Source organism: Fringilla coelebs (assembly GCF_963513975.1).
Source record: "Fringilla coelebs genome assembly, chromosome: 20".
Taxonomy (NCBI): domain Eukaryota; kingdom Metazoa; phylum Chordata; class Aves; order Passeriformes; family Fringillidae; genus Fringilla; species Fringilla coelebs.
Genome location: NC_140046.1, coordinates 8,777,635 through 8,796,065, shown reverse-complemented (window position 1 = coordinate 8,796,065; position 18,431 = coordinate 8,777,635).

The following is an 18,431-nucleotide window of genomic DNA, read 5'->3' as shown; positions in this document are numbered from 1 at the left end:
CATTTAAGATCTAGTAATTCCAGTAGAATTGAGAAGTGTCAGCTTAGTTTAGTAAATTGTGAATGCTGCAGAAAATGCACTAGGCCCCTTTCATACAGGAAAAATGCACATCAAGGGCACACATCAAATTTATATGGCTGGGGGACAGACTGTAATGAGCTGGCTGTGCTGGAGCTGATGTGTGTGCCTGCCTCATGCCTGAGCATGCTTAAAAATGGGCTCCAGTGAGGGTGAAAGGGCTGCTCTCCAATCATAAGGTCCTTTTCCCTCTGGAAATATTTTGTGCCTTGTAAGGACTCAAGCAAAACTAGAACAAAGTGGTTGCAATGGTTTATTGGAAAACACCTCTGAGCTGTTTGCACTGTGATTTACAGGCACAAAGGCTGTTCTGAGAGCAGGACAGCTGAGTGTGCCTCCTCGAGCTCCTGGTGAAGGCTCTGCTGCACAGACAGGGGGCACAGAGCCCCTGAGAGTCTGAAAACTGTCCAGGGAAGTGCAGGGCCTCTTTACAGGGGTTATTTTCATCCTCAGAAAAACAAGAAAGGAAGAACAGGAATCCAGGGTGATTCATATTGCACTTGGAGGGTGCAAGACTGCAGTGTGGAGTTTGTGAAGGTCTCCAGGACCAGGCTGAGAGATGGGAATCTGACTCCAAGTTCTCAGAAGGCTGATTTATTATTTTATGATATGATATTTTATTAAAATGCTCTACTAAAACTATACCAAAGAAGGAGAAAGGATACATCAGAAGGCTGAACAAGAATGAGTAATAAAAGCTCGTGATTGACTCAGAGAGTCTGACACAGCTGGCTGTGATTGGTCATTAAATAAAAACAATTCACATGGAACCAATCAAACATGCACCTGTTGGTAAACAATGTCCAAGCCACATTCCAAAGCAGCAAACACAGGAGCAGCCATCAGATAATTATCGTTTTCATTCCTCTCTGAGGCTTCTCAGCTTCCCAGGGGAAAATCCTGGGCAAAGAGGATTTTTCAGAAAATATCACAGTGACAGATGTGGATTGGTCCCACTGAGCACCTGCAGAGCCAGAGGGCTCCTGAGGCTGTGAGGGTGTCCCAAGCTGTGCTGCCACTCACTCCCTTCCCCTCCTGGGCTTGTGCCCCCTGTCTTTGAGCTGGTCTGATAGTCACAGCTGGAAATCAAAGGAGAAAACAGAGTTCATCTTAAAGCCTGTTTGACTGTATCTAAATAGCAATTAAACAAAAGAAGAGAAACAGAATTGTCAAGGAATTCTGTGAATTTGGCTTCTGAAATCCTAGAATTTTAATTTGTCCCGTGTCACTATGGGACATGAAATAACACGATGCAGACACGCAGCTCTCCCAAGGGTAGAAGAGAATATTTAATTTCTGATTTCAACATTTATAGATTTCTAAAGGTGACAGTGCCACCTCTCCAATGACACTGGACAACCTAACAGTCCATCAAAATTTCTCTGTCCATAAAAGAATGCAAACCAATAAGTAATCTATATAAAGTGTGTGAGAATGCTCATTACAAGAATGTAAACATCAGAAGGCTTAGAAAATCTTAAAAAATCAGGGCGACAGTCCCACTCTGGGGTGGCAGCAGGAGTCTAATGATGAGCATGTCATGAAGAAAGCCTGAAACACCTCTAAGCTGAGCAGACCAAAACTGGAATTCACCTTTTGACACATGGCCAAACGAGCCCCCTTTTCCTGAGAGCTGGCAGCTGGGTGGGAGCCAGAGCAGGATGGATTGCCCAGGCAGCTCCAGTGACTCCTCCTGTGTCAGCAGGTAACAGGGCAGCTGGAATCCTTTGTTTTTCCAAATGTCCCCTCCATCTCCTTTGAGCCACCAGCACACATCAGGCACATGAAGTGCAGCATGAATCAGGCCAGCTCTGCCTGCAGCTCACACTGCCAGCAGGATCTCTGCTTCAGACCCAGCTCCTGCCCTTAATCTCCTTTGCACTGAGCCAAACACTCCCAGCAGCCTTTCCTCACCCTCTCTCTGCTGAAAGCAAACTGTTCCAATTGCTGCTGAGGTGAGAGGCAGAGGAAGGCTGTGCTTCAGAGGATCAAGTCAGCAGATGGGAAAACAGAGCCCTGGTCCTGCTGGAGCAAGGCTGGCCTCCCTGTCCATTGCCATGGCAACCTCAGGCTCTGGGGTGACAATGACACTGAGACTGGACCTGTACTGGCTGTGAGGAAAGGGTTTGAGGCTCTCAGCATCATTCCTTTCCCCACGCTGCTTGTAGAAACGACTGGTCACTTTTAAAATTTTAAAGGTTTATTAAACCTTAACAAAAATTGCAATAAAAGGACAAAATAAGGAAAAATTTCAGCACTGGGAGCCCCTGTGATTACCAGCCTGTCACAATAGGACACGAGATGAACGACACACACTCTGAAACCTCTAAGGTAAAAAAGGAGGGAAGTTTATTTCTCTACTTTGATATTTATAGAATTCGAAAAGTGACGCTGGATTGGAGAATGAAATTTCCACCTCTCTAACAACGCTGGTCAAACCTACAGTCCATCAATTCTCTCCTACTCCAGAAAAGAATGCAAAAACAACATCTCATTACCCATCTGTAACCCTGCTGAACTCAGACCACCTTGCTGGAAGATTCCTGTAAGCTTTCCTGGTCTGTTCATTCTAGCAATTTCTGCTGTGATGTCCACGCATGGCTACTAGGAAAAAAAAAATAGACAACAGAAGGATGAAAGTTAATTATAGTGGCTGGCAAAAAGTGGTGGAAGCTCTCTCCATGCTGGCAGTAGTTCACTTGAGATGTGATTAATGCTGGCTGGTGTGAGTACAGCCAAAGCTTGTACAGCCCTAGATAAATAATAATGAAGTTTAAAAAGATATAAGCTACTTGAGTTAATAATTTTAACAGGCTTTGAGAAAATGTTGCTGTTCTCATGGTAACAGAAAAGCTGTAATTTCATCTCTAATTTGAGCATGCCTGATTATGCAGTGTACATCTATGGGGTGTGCAGATATAATAAGTGTGCAGATAGCTTTCTGTCAAGGAGTTTTTTCTCTCTTCTTTAATTGAAGCCTTTTTAATAAAATGATACTATTGCATAGTTTGGGCAAACAATTCAAAATGGACTAATTAGCACTAAATACAACATTGAAAAGTGTAGTCAGAATCATTTGGAAGTAAATTGGTATTTCTGCTTGCCACCCCTGGTGTTTGTGTCAGTAGATGTCTGACACTGGTGTGTGTGGGCATCTCTTAGCGCTCTTCAGGAGATCCTGAATGCATTTGCATCTCACTGGTGGTCACAGTTGTAGAGTTATATTCATTAGACAGGATAGAAATGGATTCATTCATCTCTGTTCTACATTTTCATCTCTGTTCTCACATTTTGAACAAACACCTCAAGAGCAAAGACTCTCAGAGGTCAAAAGAGCCCAAGGATTTGGACAGTCAATTTTTTCCTTTTGGGGCTTTGGCCAAGATATCAAGGTACACAAGGATATCAGGAGTCTTATCCTTTCCATAGTAAGGATGAAAATATATTAAGAAGGCACCTAAATGTGGGCTGCAGGTGCAAGGCTGAGAATGAGACTCTCAGAAAAGCAGCAAGAATTGGACTTGTGATCCTTTAGCACTTTTTAAAGTGTTATCCATGGTCCTTTCCAGTTTATTACAATGGCTTAGTCATGGAAGCCAAGTGACAGCACACATAACAGAAGGAATTTGGGGATCTGTACAAAAGCATCTCCACGGATTACTAATCCTAAACCATCTCCACTGCTCATTGTTCCTATTAAAATTCTATATTCAGGTTTATTATTCTCTATCACTTTGAGAACATTTAACTGTCACGTACCAGGGCAGTTCCAAAGCAGTTTTAGAGTACTTTGAAATGTGAATTACAGCTTTGTTTATAGGAAAACATGTGACCTTGCCCCCCAAATGGATGTGCATAGGGATTGAACTGGGACCCCAGTCCCACAGGGGTAGGAGTGGATGTGTGGGTGGCCTCAGGAGCCTCCTGCACTGGAAGGAGCTGGAGCTGAGCATGGAGGAGGAGGAAATCACCATTTTCAGCTTCTTGTTTTTATCTTTCAGCATAGATTGACATGTGATTGAACAAACACATTTCACAGTGAGCTTTTCAAAGGCTCTTACTTCAGAATCATTAACCTGGCTGGGATCTTTGCATTCTTCTCTCTGCTTTGTTGAATGTTTACATAGCAGCAATTTTGGTGGTAGTTCACATATCCTTAAAGCTGCAAAGCTAGCATTTTAATTTATCCTAATTCAGAACTAAATTGTCTTGCACTGTTGGCTAATTAAATGTTCAAAGAAGTGATAAATTAAGCAGGTTGATCATTACAACACAAGTAATTAGTCAGTCCAACTGAATCCAAGCCTTGAAATCCACATTCCCTGAGACGACAGGAGTTTTGGGGATGTGCAAGAATGCAAAGTGTGCATCAAGGTTTAAGATAAAAAGAATTTCCTTGAATATTTCACGTTCACATGAAGTTTGAGATTTTCAAGCTGTTTATTTTGTGCATAAAGGAATTAGTTTTCTAGCACCACTAAGAGAAGATGAAGTTTCAAAACAGCATCTTGAGATGCTGAGATTTGCAGTTATTTTCCTACAGGATCTGACATCTTTCCCTGTTACACACACAGGAACACACCTGTCCGTGAAAACAGGTATGAGTGGGACAAACAAAAGCACAAAACCTCTAACCAACCCCCTTGACATCAGTTAAATTCCTAAATAGGCCATTGTAAATGTGATATTCTGTGGCAGGGAACTTCATTTGCAAAGGTTTTCTAGACTACTTCACTAAAACTTCTCCCTGGGACCATATTATCTCAGATCTCACCACCAAAATCTTTGTTCTGAAAATCAGCCTCTCTGAGCACATGCTCAAATTCTCAAGACAACTTTCTGCCAGAAAAGCATTAAATCTGTACAATTCATTGTCACAGCAGCTTGACATTCCTCCTGCTAACACATCCAGGTGTTCCTTGGTCCTGCCACGTGGCCAGCCCTGCAGAAGGTGGCTCAGGAAGGGGCTCATGGTTCAGCAGCACCACATGGTTGGATTGTCTGCAATGTGAAGCTGGGATGGGGAGCCCAGCACAGGCCATGACACCCTGCAGCTGAAACAGGAATGAAAACTCGTCAGGAGGGGTGATGAGGTTGTTTAATTAAAGCATGTGGGGGGCTGTGGCATTCACATTTCTCTGAACATGATTCCTTCTCCCAAGATTTTTCTCCTGGGAAGCTGAGAAGCCTCAGAGAAAAGGGAAACAATTCTTCTCTCATTTGCTTCTCCTGTGTTTTGCTGCTTTGGAATGTGTTTGGAGATTGTTCACCCACAGGTGATTGTTCCATTGCATTCTGCTGGGAGTTGTTTTCACTCTTTGGCCAGTCAGGGCCAAGCTGTGTCAGGGCTCTGGAGAGAGTCAGGAGTTTTCATTGTTATCTTTTAGCATTCTGTAAGTACCCTTTCTATATTCTTTAGTATAGTATAGTTTAGTATCCTTTAACATAATATAGTGTAATAAAGTAATAAATTAGCCTTCTGAGAGCATGGAGTTAGCTGCATCCTTCTCTCCCCCCGTTGCCTGCATTTACAATTGGGGACCTTTTCCTGTTTGTAACTGTTTGGTCTCTTAGCAGAGTTCTCTCTTCCTTTGCCTTTAGGATAGTTGGATTTGAGATCTCCAGGTTTCTGCAGTGCAAACAACAAACAGTAATTAGGAATAGTGTCTCTCAGGGTAAATTTCCAAAGCAGGCATCCCACAAAGTGTTTTTCTCACCTATCCACAAGGCCTCTGGTGTGGAACCAACCCTCAGATTATTCTCCTAGTGCTGCTGCACTCGCTAAACTACTCTGTCTTCTGCCCACCTCTTCTAGAGGTGATAAGTTTGATAATCAGTTTTTAAAAGTCTTCTGCATGTCTGCCATGGGGAAAACATCTTGTCATGGCTTTTCAGTTTATCTAATATTTCCTTGGCTCAGGGGTTATAACTTGTTTCCTGAACTTTTGCTTGCTTGCTGAATCAGCTGGTATTTCATATTGCAAATGATGCTCTTCAAATTGAAGCTTCTACAATCCGATTTCTTTTCTTTTTTTTTCCTTTTCTGAGCTCTAATTGGTCTAGCTGGATTATGTTAATTATTTCTGATCAAAACTGCCTAATAAGCATGTCAGGTCAATTAGTGAGGGGCTCTAGAGTTTAAGATATTTATTTTCTTTTTTAGTTATCACGTAGGCAATCCACTGTTACACATTTTATGTTTCTAGAACTATCCCTGAATTAATGAAAAGCTAACAGGCTGGGATGTAAGAAAATGCTTCATAAACATCCACCAATATCTTGCACTGGGGATCACTGGTACCTAAAATGCTGCTTTAATGCTTCAGCATTGAAATCAATCTTGAAATCAGAGTTCATGGCCTCACAGCTGGCCCACAAGGGGACGAGCATCAGGAGAGCCATGTACTGCCCTGAGCCTGAGGGAGGCAGGATAGAACAGGGATAACTTCAGCCATGAGTGTTGTTCCTTCCTGTCCATAAAAAGCAGGGATAAGAGTAATTTCCCATCTGTGAGATCCATTTGAGTAATTCTGTAAAATACTGAAAGGCTGCTAAATGTTGTTAGATTTATTTCTTGCAGATAACTTCTTGTAATACTCATTCACAAACACAGAAGTCTTTAGATTACACTGACACAGAGGATGTCAGAGAAAAGCTGTCCACAGATTTAAGTTGGTGGGGTTTTTTTTAATATTCTAAATACTCGATTTATTTCTGTGAGTATAGGTTTTCATCAAACCATCTTTCTCCTTAATTGAGCTAATAACTTTACTGCTGTCCTCCTCTTCCTTCAGTCTGGCAAGCAATTTCCCAGCCTCATCTCCCATCTCATATATCCACATTTGATCTGATTATTAGCATTTAATCTTTTACAAAATTCAGTGCAAGATATTCAAGCCCAGCCTCCTTTAAGGAAGTGATACTTTTTGATGTGCTGGGTGTCACACACCTCCCTTGTAAGATAACAATTTTATGGTTATATTATTGCAAGTTATTTGCTCTCCATTTTCCTTTCCTTTAGCCAAGCCTAAAACTCAAGCTATTGTTTCATGTCTTGCTTGCTGTACTATTGTAACTTTTTCTACTTTCAGACTTTGCAGCTGCAGCTAGCTCTAAGTTTTCTATTCTTTCTATTTCTAAGGCCTGCTTTTTCAGTTTTCTGGAAATCTTACCTTTACTATTTCCCACAATGCACTTTTCCTTTCTAACAAGGAATCCTATGGCTTTCCATCTCGGGCAAGCAAGAGCAGTAGCACCTGTTGTACTCACAAATTCCCCTCACCCACTTGCAACTGGGCTCCCTCTTCTGAGTGCCAAGCTCCACAGCAGAACTTGGGGGAGGACCAGAAACATGTGAGCATTCTTTTATAATTGTTTTGGGTTGGTACTTTTCAATGCAAGGAACTAAAGCAGATGCTTTTCAAACAAAGGGAGATGGAGGAGAATGTCTTGGGCAAGTAGGGTGCATTTGACCCTTAGACCTGGTGATGCAAATAGAGTGACTGGGCTTTATCTTATTTAAAATGCTGTCATATCAGTGTCATGGTGTATGCTTCAGCCACATTCCAACACCCCAGGGACACTGATGAAAGAGAGGAAGTTTATTTTCTAGTATTTTGACAGGTGGCTGGCCAGCTTGTCACCAATTTACCTGCCTGTGCACAAACGCGCCCTGAAATGCTTCTGGAGTTTCCTTCCCTCCAGCCTGGCTGCAAGAGGCTGAGTCTGAAACTGATAAGTGAGTCTGAAACTGATAAGAAATCTGCCAGTCTGAAGTGCTTGCTGAGGAAACATCCTGCTGTGTGCCCTGGGACCAGCCTCCCCCAGGTACAAACACACCCTCCTGCCAGAGTGAGCCCACAGCTGCCTGTGGGAGGGATGGGAGAGGTTCAGTGCTGTGCATTGTCACTGCCTCACGTTCATTAGTGCTAATTGCAAGGTATTGGTGATGCACAAGGGATGGCAACCAGTGAGGAAATGGCCAAAGACCCCACAAGGGCCAAGTCCTCCAAGTTAAAACAATGCAGAGCAAACCCCAGCCCTTTCTACTAGCTGGGAAGAATTTTCTCTAGTCAAAAACAATAAATAGAAGCAGGATCCACACATACCTGAAGATGTGGCTCAATAAAGGCCTAGACAATTCATTAGAAAATGCAGTTCTTCCTAATTGCAAAGTCTGGTGTAACGCTCTCTCATAAGGCAGGAAGAGAAGAGAAGAGAAGAGAGAGAAGAGAAAAGAGAAGAGAAGAGAAGAGAAGAGAAGAGAAGAGAAGAGAAGAGAAGAGAAGAGAAGAGAAGAGAAGAGAAGAGAAGAGAAGAGAAGAGAAGAGAAGAGAAGAGAAGAGAAGAGAAGAGAAGAGAAGAGAAGAGAAGAATTCAAAACCACAAAAGTACTAAACTGCAAATGTAAAGGGTCTGATGGCTCACCCTGTCTGGGGTTCTGTACACAAAGCTGCAGTCAAACAAGGAAAATATCTTTTTTTCTCCTTGAAAAAACAAAACGCGAGTGAGGCATTGTGGATTTTTGTTTGGGATTTCATTTTTGTTTCAATGTTTTTATTTCCTCCAAGGGTGTTTGTGCAAAGTTTCAGGCACAGATTCTCTAACTTTTTTTTTGAAGTCTTCACAAGTACCCTCTCTTCAACAATGTATCCAAATACATTTTGATGTGTAAAAGCTCATGAAGAGTGGTTAATGTGATAAAAGCAGAAGCTGGAAGCAATGACATCTAAAGAGAGTCTGTCTGAAGATCTTGAAATCAGATAGAATAAAGAGAAGGCTAAAATGACAAACATGTTTGATCTTCCCTACTTAAACAGAAAATCATTTCTGAGCCCTGTCTTATCCTATAAAGGAGCTGATGAATGTCTCAGATTTAGATACATGTAGCTATATTTGCTACTGAGAAAATTACATACTTGCCCTTTTGCACCGGCACTGTCGTTTGGCAGTTCATTGATTTAAAAACCCAAATCGCCCACTTCATTCCCCCTCCCCTCTCTGCCCAAAAAAGTACTCAAGTGGAAAACAGAAGCTGGCTTTCTTCTACAAGGAAGGAATTAATTTCCTTGAGGAAAAGCAATGAAATGCCTCCAAAACTGAAGGAGTGGGATGATTTTGGGTCAAGTAGAGAAGCACAATGCGCACAGAAGGCAGCTGCTGAGACAAGTGCAGCCATTGCAATGCAACCACACCATTTAGGGGGGAAAGGGCAAGTAATGAGGGTGAGAGGAGACAATTTCTGTGGCATTAAACCTGCAAATTAGGGGGAAATAGGAAGGAATTACATGGTGTGAGCCCTAAACCTCTCATTTTTGTATCAAAGCCTGGAGCTCACAGGCAGAGAGCCTGGTAATGAGGAGGTGATGATGATCACCCTTAAATTTACCACTGGACATGAATGGCACAGACAAGCTGGGACCTAGAACCTGTCCTTTAGAAAGATAGACTCTGTTTGTGCAGAATTGAAGGAAACTGAACATTTGCTCTTATTTTTAAATACTTCTTCCTCCAAGCCCATAAGACATTAAAGCCTTTAAAAATGGGGAGTTTTTTACATAAGAAAACTTATTTTTATGGTCTGCATGTAGGAGATTCCTAGTCCTACCCCTTCAGTTATGGAAAGCTTTTAATATATTAGAGCCCTGCTTCAGTAAATCATTTAAATAGTTGTTTTATTGTAAGTGCACCATGATATATACAACTCTGGGTTCCACATTCAGGGACAAGGTGGCCTTGGACCTTTAAAATAAATAATGGGACATTATAAAAATTAATCTCTATTAAAAGATGCCCTGTTCCTCCATCCTTTGATGCAGTGCAGAGAGAATGGCAGGAGGCTGGGCATGCAGCCTGTAGTTACTGCCTGCTATAGATGTATATTATAATGTTGGCTTTTTGCAAGTACTAAAATGGATTCTATATGTGTGGTGTTGAAGTAACTTTGCTATAAAGATATAATTTTTATATATTTTTATAACTAAGCTTAGATGTAGTAGTGAAATATCTGATATAATAGCTATTACATAAATGATATATATTTTATTATAATTTATATTATTAACATAACATTCTTGTCTTAAAATGCCTGCTTGGTTGGGATAACTTGCAATGAACATAGGATGAGGACCCTGCTGTTGATATGCCAACTATCAGCACTCACCCTCTGAAGAAGCATGGATCAAAGCCCCAAAAATGAAGATGAGAACAAGAATGGACTAAAACCACAACCAAGGCATCCACATGCTCTAAAAAGGTGGACCCAAGGAGGAGCCAGGCTAAACAATTCTTGAAACATGCAAACTAGTTTGATATACATAATTGTTTATGAGTTTGTAACAGGCTGGTGCCATAGAAATGGTATATAAATGGTATATAAATGGTATATAAATAGTGTATAAATGGTGTATAAAGGGTGTTTCCAAAATAGCAGGTTTACTCTTTGTGGAATGCCAGGAGGCACCTTAGCCTTAAATCTTTGGTTTATTGTCTTTGCTCCTATAAAACTTTTTAAAACTTACTTTTTAAACTTACTTTTTTAAAACTTTTTTTAAACTTACTAAATTTTTACAGGGGAGTGAACCTTGTTTTTCACACCTGGCACACGGAGCAGCCAGGCTGGTGCTCACTCCCCTCTCCCAGATGAGCTGCTCAGCCCTCACCTCTCCAGAAGGACCTGGGCTTTAGCTTTGCTTTGCTGCTGCTGTCTCTGTCCAGAGCCAAGATGTGTCCACATGTTCTTGTAAACAATTCACTGACCTAAATGCAATGTATCTCCACAAACAAAGTCTCTCATTTCATGCAATTAATACTGATGAAAAGGAGTGAGGAGAAAGCATCAGCCCTAGCTCAACGAAGGCTGGGGCCACCTAAGCTGCTCTCCATTCTGCAGAGAGCAGCACTTTGAATACTATTTTAGAGATGCTCTAATTCCTCATGAACCCACATCTCTGATATTACACTGAAATTACACTTGAATGTACAATATTTGCATTCCACTTGCTAATTCACGTTGCCTATTCTCTCTAATCTCGACATCACAGCACAAATCCTTTTCATGCTCTACTTCCCATGCAGTGCAGCTTCTTTGGTTTGTAAGCAACATTATTTTCCCCATTAAAGTTAATTTTCTTAGTAGACTATGGAGTGGCTCTAACTTTCTTTAATGCCCCCCACTTTCCAGGAGGAGCCACACAAACCAAAGCCAAAGGAATTTTTATGGGTTACTGAAAAGGTACTGGTAAATTCTGCTCTTTTTCTAAGCTGGTGAGAGTTGTTGCATTCACAGGCTTGTGGATAAAACTACTTCTGACCAGTGGACAGGCAAAGCAGACAAAATGCATCTTATTGGAATGTGAACATACCAAGGAATCCACTGAGGAGGAGGAGAGAGAGCAGCTGCTGAAGGCAGCCATACTCCTTCATGGATAAAATCAATGCAGAGAGAGTAAATGTGAATCCTGAAGGTGAGCTGGGAGCAAAATAAAGGTCCATGAGGAAAACAGAATGAGTCTGTGGAGAACCACAGATGGATTTTGCAAGGAACTTTTCAATATGTGTGTTGTCCTCAAAAAAAGCCTTGTAATTCCTCAGACTGCTGGCTTCACGTAGCTGCAAGGCAAGCCCATTTTTTCCAAAACAAAACTGAGTGTACCTGACCTAAATCAGCACATCTGTGTCAGTAAAAAGTTGTCAGCAAACCCTGATGAACAGTGGCCAATGTATCCCCTCCTCCAGTGTTTGTTTGTTTGTTTTCTGTGATATCTGCAATGCCACATCAGAACGGGTAGATCTTAGCTTGTCCTGGCATAAGGTCTGGTTGGGCATCCAGAGAAAGCCACGTTCAGTCAAGGCTCATTCACTGGTTTTAAACTTGCTGACTTTGCACTAAGAAATCATTTCAGGATCCATCTCCCAATTCTATAGCTGGGAATTCAGGATAGACAACCTGCAAAATGCTGCAGGAGAAAACAGTCTGTGCTCTGTGGTACAATTTAGACCATCTGTGAAGACAAATCCTTCCAAGCTGTATTTTTGCTGCTGCTCTCTGACATCTTTCTGTGCTGGGAATATGAGTTATGCAACAGTGATTTTCAACAGGTATCAACAAAAGTGACCTCAGATTCAGCAAACCCATAGCTCTTTATGCCCTGTCAGTGTGCACAGGCACTTGCAATGGTAGTTCCTGTAAATCCACTTTTATTCCTTCAGTGTTTGCTTTCCACTCATCCAGGAAACAGCATGGGTTTTCCTTTTGGCTGATTTCCTTCTGAAGAAATCCTTCTAAACATATAATGAGACAGCAGCAATGCATTTTTGCATGGCTTCTAATGAAAGACTCTTCATGAACTTTACCTTTTGTGGCATGTAGGGGGAGGAAATATCCAGTGTCATTGTTCAAGTATATATATTTATATATATATTTATCCTTAAGAGGTGCTACATGGGTAGAGCTCATGAGCCTGAACAGCAGCCCATGCTTTAAATGGCTGCTCATTTCTTCTGTCCTGTCTCTTGTGTGCTCAGAAGAGGTTCAAACAATAGAAACTGCTTCTGGTTTGTGTGAGAATTCCTGCAGATTCCTGCTGGGGTTGGTGGAGGTGCAGAACCATTGGATTAGTCCTCAAGGAACTGGGGTCGTATCTGTAACCTGCCAACACATGAAATCAGGTTTGAAAGTTTCTCTTGAAGAGAAGAGCAGGAACTTCTCCATGTGCAGCTGGATCCCAGCTGAGGTTGATCCTCATCCTCACTGAAAGCTCTTCCCCTCTCTGTCCAAGCTGCCCTCACCCTTGGGCCAACAGAACAGCCTGGAGGCACTCCAGGGATGGAGACTGGTATTTCTGCTTTAGGCTAAGAAACTTCAACCATTCTGGGATAAATTATTTGTTGCTGCATGCTGAGATTATTCCACTCCGTGGCAGCAGGGCTAGTGTTCATTCAGAGCTTATACAGATGTTTTTCTCAAAATTGCCAAACTTTCCACTTGTTCACATCTTGTTCTCTGAGGTAGCACCAACTGTGCATCAAGTGGTCTGTAGTAGACAGCCATGGGTGTTCTCTTCTGGAAAAAGATGAATAAAAGATGGTTATATTGCCCTATGAGGGGTTATATTTCCCTATTCCCTAGACTGAAACACTTCCTGCACAATGGTGAGCTTCAAATGGTTTTGTCTTGCTTGACTTCAATAATGTATCCTGAGCGCCAAAATGTATAGACATTTACAGACAATATAGACACTTAAAGAATGCCTCTCATCAGTGCCCTGAAAAGATAACTACACTCATTTTCCCTTTTTACCTTTCTGTCACTAATTCAGAATTATAAAATGCACAATTATACTGCACAGATTTCCATTCTTTCCTGCACACCACTCAAAATGTTTTGTTCTCTTACCAGAAGATTTTTTTTCAGTATTTACAGTCTAGATGCTTTTTATGTGTCTTGGACTCCACAGACTCTCCAATAATTCCTTCCAAGAATCCTTATTTCTGAAACCAGCTTTGTGTGATTTCATTTCACACTGTTATCCAGAGTGCATCTTCACATCTTCCACATCTTCACACAGCTGTAATCTTTTTTTTTTTAATTTTATATTTAACAACAGCAGTGCTTAGAGTTTGACAATCTCAGATTGCAGTTTAGTGGGGAGCACACAATGTGAGGTGCAACCAAGCCATCAGAATACTCTGGACAAGCTGTGTTTTCTCTCTCAGGTGTCTTTGCAATCCTCCTGAGTGGGGAGGAGGGTGTGTGACACAAGTATGGAGAGCTGGCCCAGCAAGGGCATTTTGGGGTCTGCAGGATGTAGAGATTTGTGTTTCTTTAATCACTGAGCTGCAGCCAGTGCAGGACACCTGCTCTTCTCAAGAGCATTCCATTAAAAAAAACAAGCTGGAAAATCATGGTCTAGAATAAAGTTAAACAGTTCTACTGAAAATGGACAGATGCAAACTCATCTGCCAGGTCTGGTTGACAATCCAGTGACCCAGGGAGCTGGGTGCCTTTAATTCAGGCAAAGACAGGCCAGGGCATGGAGGCTTTTGGGGCTGTAATGGCAGCGCAGACAAAAATGAAGGGTTATTGTTACTGTGATATTTTCTGAAAAATCCCTTCTCCTCGGAGGATAAGGAGCCTCACCTTCTCCATGATTTCCTCCTCTAGAATGGAGTCTGGAGATTGTTTATCCAAACATGTTTTTAATTATTAGCCAATCACAGCCAGCTGTGTTAGATTCTCTGAGTCAGTCACAGGTTTTCATCATCATTCTTTTCTAACCTTCTGATGTATCCTTCTCTTTTCTTTACTATAGTTTTAGTATACCATATAATACAATACCATGCAATGCCATACAATGCAATGCCATTAATATAATATAATATAATATAATATAATATAATATAATATAATATAATATAATATAATATAATATAATATAATATAATATAATATAATATAATATAATATAATATAATATAATATAATATAATATAATATAATATAATATAATATAATATAATATAATATAATATAATATAATATAATATAATATAATATATCAACCTTCTAAAAACATAGAGTCAAATTCTCATCTCTCACCTCATTCTAGAACCCTCACAACACCACACGTTATTCTCTCCTGCTTCCTCCTGTAAAAAGAAACCCATGCAGGAGAGGAAATGTCCCCTAAATCTCATTACCATGGACAAATTCAAGGTCAGGAGATCAGGCTGGGCTGCTCCTCCCAGGGGGGCTGTGAGCTGCAGCACCCCTTGGGGCAGGCAGAGCCTGGCTGGTGGCTGTGAGGGCTCTGGTGACCATCAGGAAGGATGGACCTGTGCTGGAAAAAGGACAGGAAAAAGGATTTTTCACAGGAATATTTGTAGTTTGCAATTTAGCACGAACCCTGTTAAAGCACAAGAGCAATGTGTGACAGCCCAGAAACACTGTGCACAGCAACTTTGGTGTTTATTTATGAAAACAATACAGTGTGGATCCAAGGGGAACTGATCAAGTTGCATAAAAGATTTATGAGTCCATTCTGTAGCTGTAATAATGCTTTTAGCACTTTCTCAGATCCTTTCTTATATTCCAGCATAGCAGCTCGTGCTGGTTTATCTTTTGGACAATAAACCATTTTATGCCTTCAGTATTTTGGAAGTGATAGCATGATAAAACAGATTTAAGCCACAAAATAATACACACATTTTCTGTTTGGAAATGTGTTAAATCTGTTTTTGAGAAACTAACTGCTTGTGAAGCTATTAGCACAATACTAGTAATACCCTAGAATATCACTCTAAAAGTGATGGCAGGTTCTTGTTAACAAGTAATCCTCTTTTAATACAACTCTGTTGAAAAATTCACCTTTGAAAAAATCATGTTCAAGGAAAAAAGGTATTCCTCTCAGTTTAAGCGATTTTATTTTGTTTTTTTTAATAATTAAAAGAGTTCCTAAGTTTTTATTAAATGAAAACCAAGGATCTTGGGATAGCTTTTTTTTTCATTCTTCTTTAAAAATGTACCTAAACCATGGCTTTTCTAAGTATTCAACAGGCAAATATGCTAAAATTAACAACTGAAATTCAATATTTAGAATAATAATAATGGATCAGGGTGGTGCCATCCAGTTGGCATCCTGTGTGAGTGTGGCCTCAGATGGGCAATCTCAGTGCACCTCTCCTGGGGAGGGAATTCAGGCACTGCAGCTCCTGGGGAGCCTTGGCAGAGGTACCCAAGCTTTAACAGGTACATGAACAATAACTACTTCTGCAGTGCTTAGAAGAAAGCTATTTCATTAATTTCATTAATTAGGTTAAGAGAGGAAAAATGACATTAGGAACTTTCACTGGAGTTGCAGCAGCTTCAAAATTGCAAAGAAATTGAAAGAGTATTTATGTTATCCAGTAACTTTAGCAATCAGCTCTACTTCCAAACCAGAGCCCCCAAACACAGAAACATGGGTTCTTTCTTTTTTTCTGACTTTTAAAATAATTTGGTTTTCATTTGGATTTATCAAACAGCTTGTGAAGTAGTTATCCAAATATGGAACTTAGAATTATTCTGAAATCTGCCATTTTAGGAATCATTTATCAGAGTAGCTGTACTCAGCACAGGTATCCCAGATCAAGGACAGGAATTACCCCAGAGAAATCCCAAGTAGTTTAAGTCTTTTTGGAAAATGTCAGGTCCCAGTTCAGAGCTGCTTGTGCATGTCCAGTCATCCTGTCAGCTTTGGTGGGACCCTGAGCAGGGTCTGCAGCTGCTAAGGACTGGAGAGAGTCACTGCATGTCTCTGAAAGTTAAAAAAAAGGTTAAAACCCGAGGCATCAACTGGTGCAAGGAACATCCTGGTGTGCATAAACAACCTCACTTACCCGACAGGGCTGTCACAAGTGCAGTGCCAGCACACACATGGTGGGCACAGCAGCCTCCAGCTGTATTTACCTTTTCCTTCTGCCCCTGGGCCCTGCTCTCCCCCAGCAGCCAAGGGCTGGAGGGAGCAGTGGGGAACCAGCCCTGGTGTTTGCTGCCCTGCCAGCGGGGCTCCAGCTGCTGCCTGATGCAGCTCTGTGCTCTCACTCGATGGTTTTGCACGTAGAGTCAGCATCTGATCAGACTTTTAACCTGGAGGGGGAAGCAAAGGAAAATTCTGGTGAATTAAATTACCTTCTGCTGCATACAATCATCTGGCAGAGCAGGGCTCGGCAGTAACGTTCATGTTGCCATTAATGGAAAACACTTCACATTGCACTCCAGAGATTTTGTTGTTGCTGTTTCCTTTGGTAAGGAAGTGATCCATTCAGATTGGAGCTGCCTGAGCAAAGCCTAGGGGCTCAGACACCACCAGCAGCAGCTCTCTAAGTATCTCTGTCTTACTGTGTAATCTCTCACTGACTTGAAGGAAATGTGCCAATTGCTGCTGCTATAGGGCTCTGTGTTTATAAAACACATGCTCAGCTGAGTGGCCCTATGGGGCAACATGATTTATTTGCTGATTTACCTCAAGTAAATCATGATAATGCTTCAACAGAATTGTCTTGGCTTCAACAAAATGTGTCAAAGCATTTTTAAATAGAACGTTTAATCCATGCCTCGCTCCCTCGAGTCATGAAGTAAAGAATTAAAAACATGACTATGTACTACATGGGTAGGAGTCAGAAAATTCTCATTAAATACTTGTGAGGGAAAGTGAGGCATTTTCCAGATGCCTAAAGAGATCTCAGGGTTTCTAAATAAGAGAAATTAAAATTTGCCTTGGAAACTTTTGGTCATCTTGAAAAGTAAACTGAGACATACATAATAAAAATTATAATAATGATGTCAGAGGACCAGAATCAACATTTCATCCTATCATTACATACAGACTGCTTCCATCAAGCTGACAGGTGCAGGACACCTCTGAGGTAAAGATGGTTGTAGTGCTGACAGCAGAATGGTGACACCTGAGTGACAGCCAGCAGAACTGCCAGGCAGTTTGGATCCAGCTGGAGGAGCAAGCTGAGCTTCCAGAGGCTTCAGTCTGGTGGATGTGGAATTACATTATCTGAGATGTGACACTGTTTCATGCCCTTGGCCCCTAAAATGTTCAAAGAGTAGTTTTACCCCTGGCTGAATGAGATTACCCCTTGAGCCATTTTATTAATGTTCCTTTATTGTTTAATGATAGCCTGCATAGCTTAAGGCTGTCTGCTCTGTTCAAATTAACAGGCATGCTTTGTGATGGAAAAAGTCATCTGCTTTTCTCACTGGAATCTTTCACAAACCAAGAAGGGATGCTGCAGCCAGCCCTTAATTGAATTTTGTGGCATTCTGAATGATAATGCATGGGTCTCCTCTCCAAATCAGGAATGAGGAATTATTACACAGAAGAATAAACAGGATAAAAATTAAAATTAATGCTCTTGGAAAACAGACCAAGCACTCCTGCAAATCTGTTTGCTGGCATTTCTGTTCATAGACTCATAGGTTAGAAGTCTCTGTTATTGAACCCAGACCCATCAAAGATGATCATTCCCTAATTCCAATGCCTTTTTTACTCCTGGTAAAAGACCATGAAGTTGCATAGAGCATTAAAAGCATCATTTTAAGTAGTATGGTAAATTGACTGAGCTTATTAACTTTGGTATAAAGGAGGAACATAGAAGGTGGACTATGGAGGGGAAGGCTCATGTTTACAGGTGTTTATCTCAGGTAATTAGACCTTTGCTGGGGGAAGGAGTGTAAACCAAAAGTAGAAGAAAATTGATTCATTCCCTGAAACTGTCTGCCTTTTACAGTGAGATCTAAAAGTAGATCCTATCAAATTTGCCATCTTTACAACATTTAGAGATGAAAATAGCAATTATCAGCC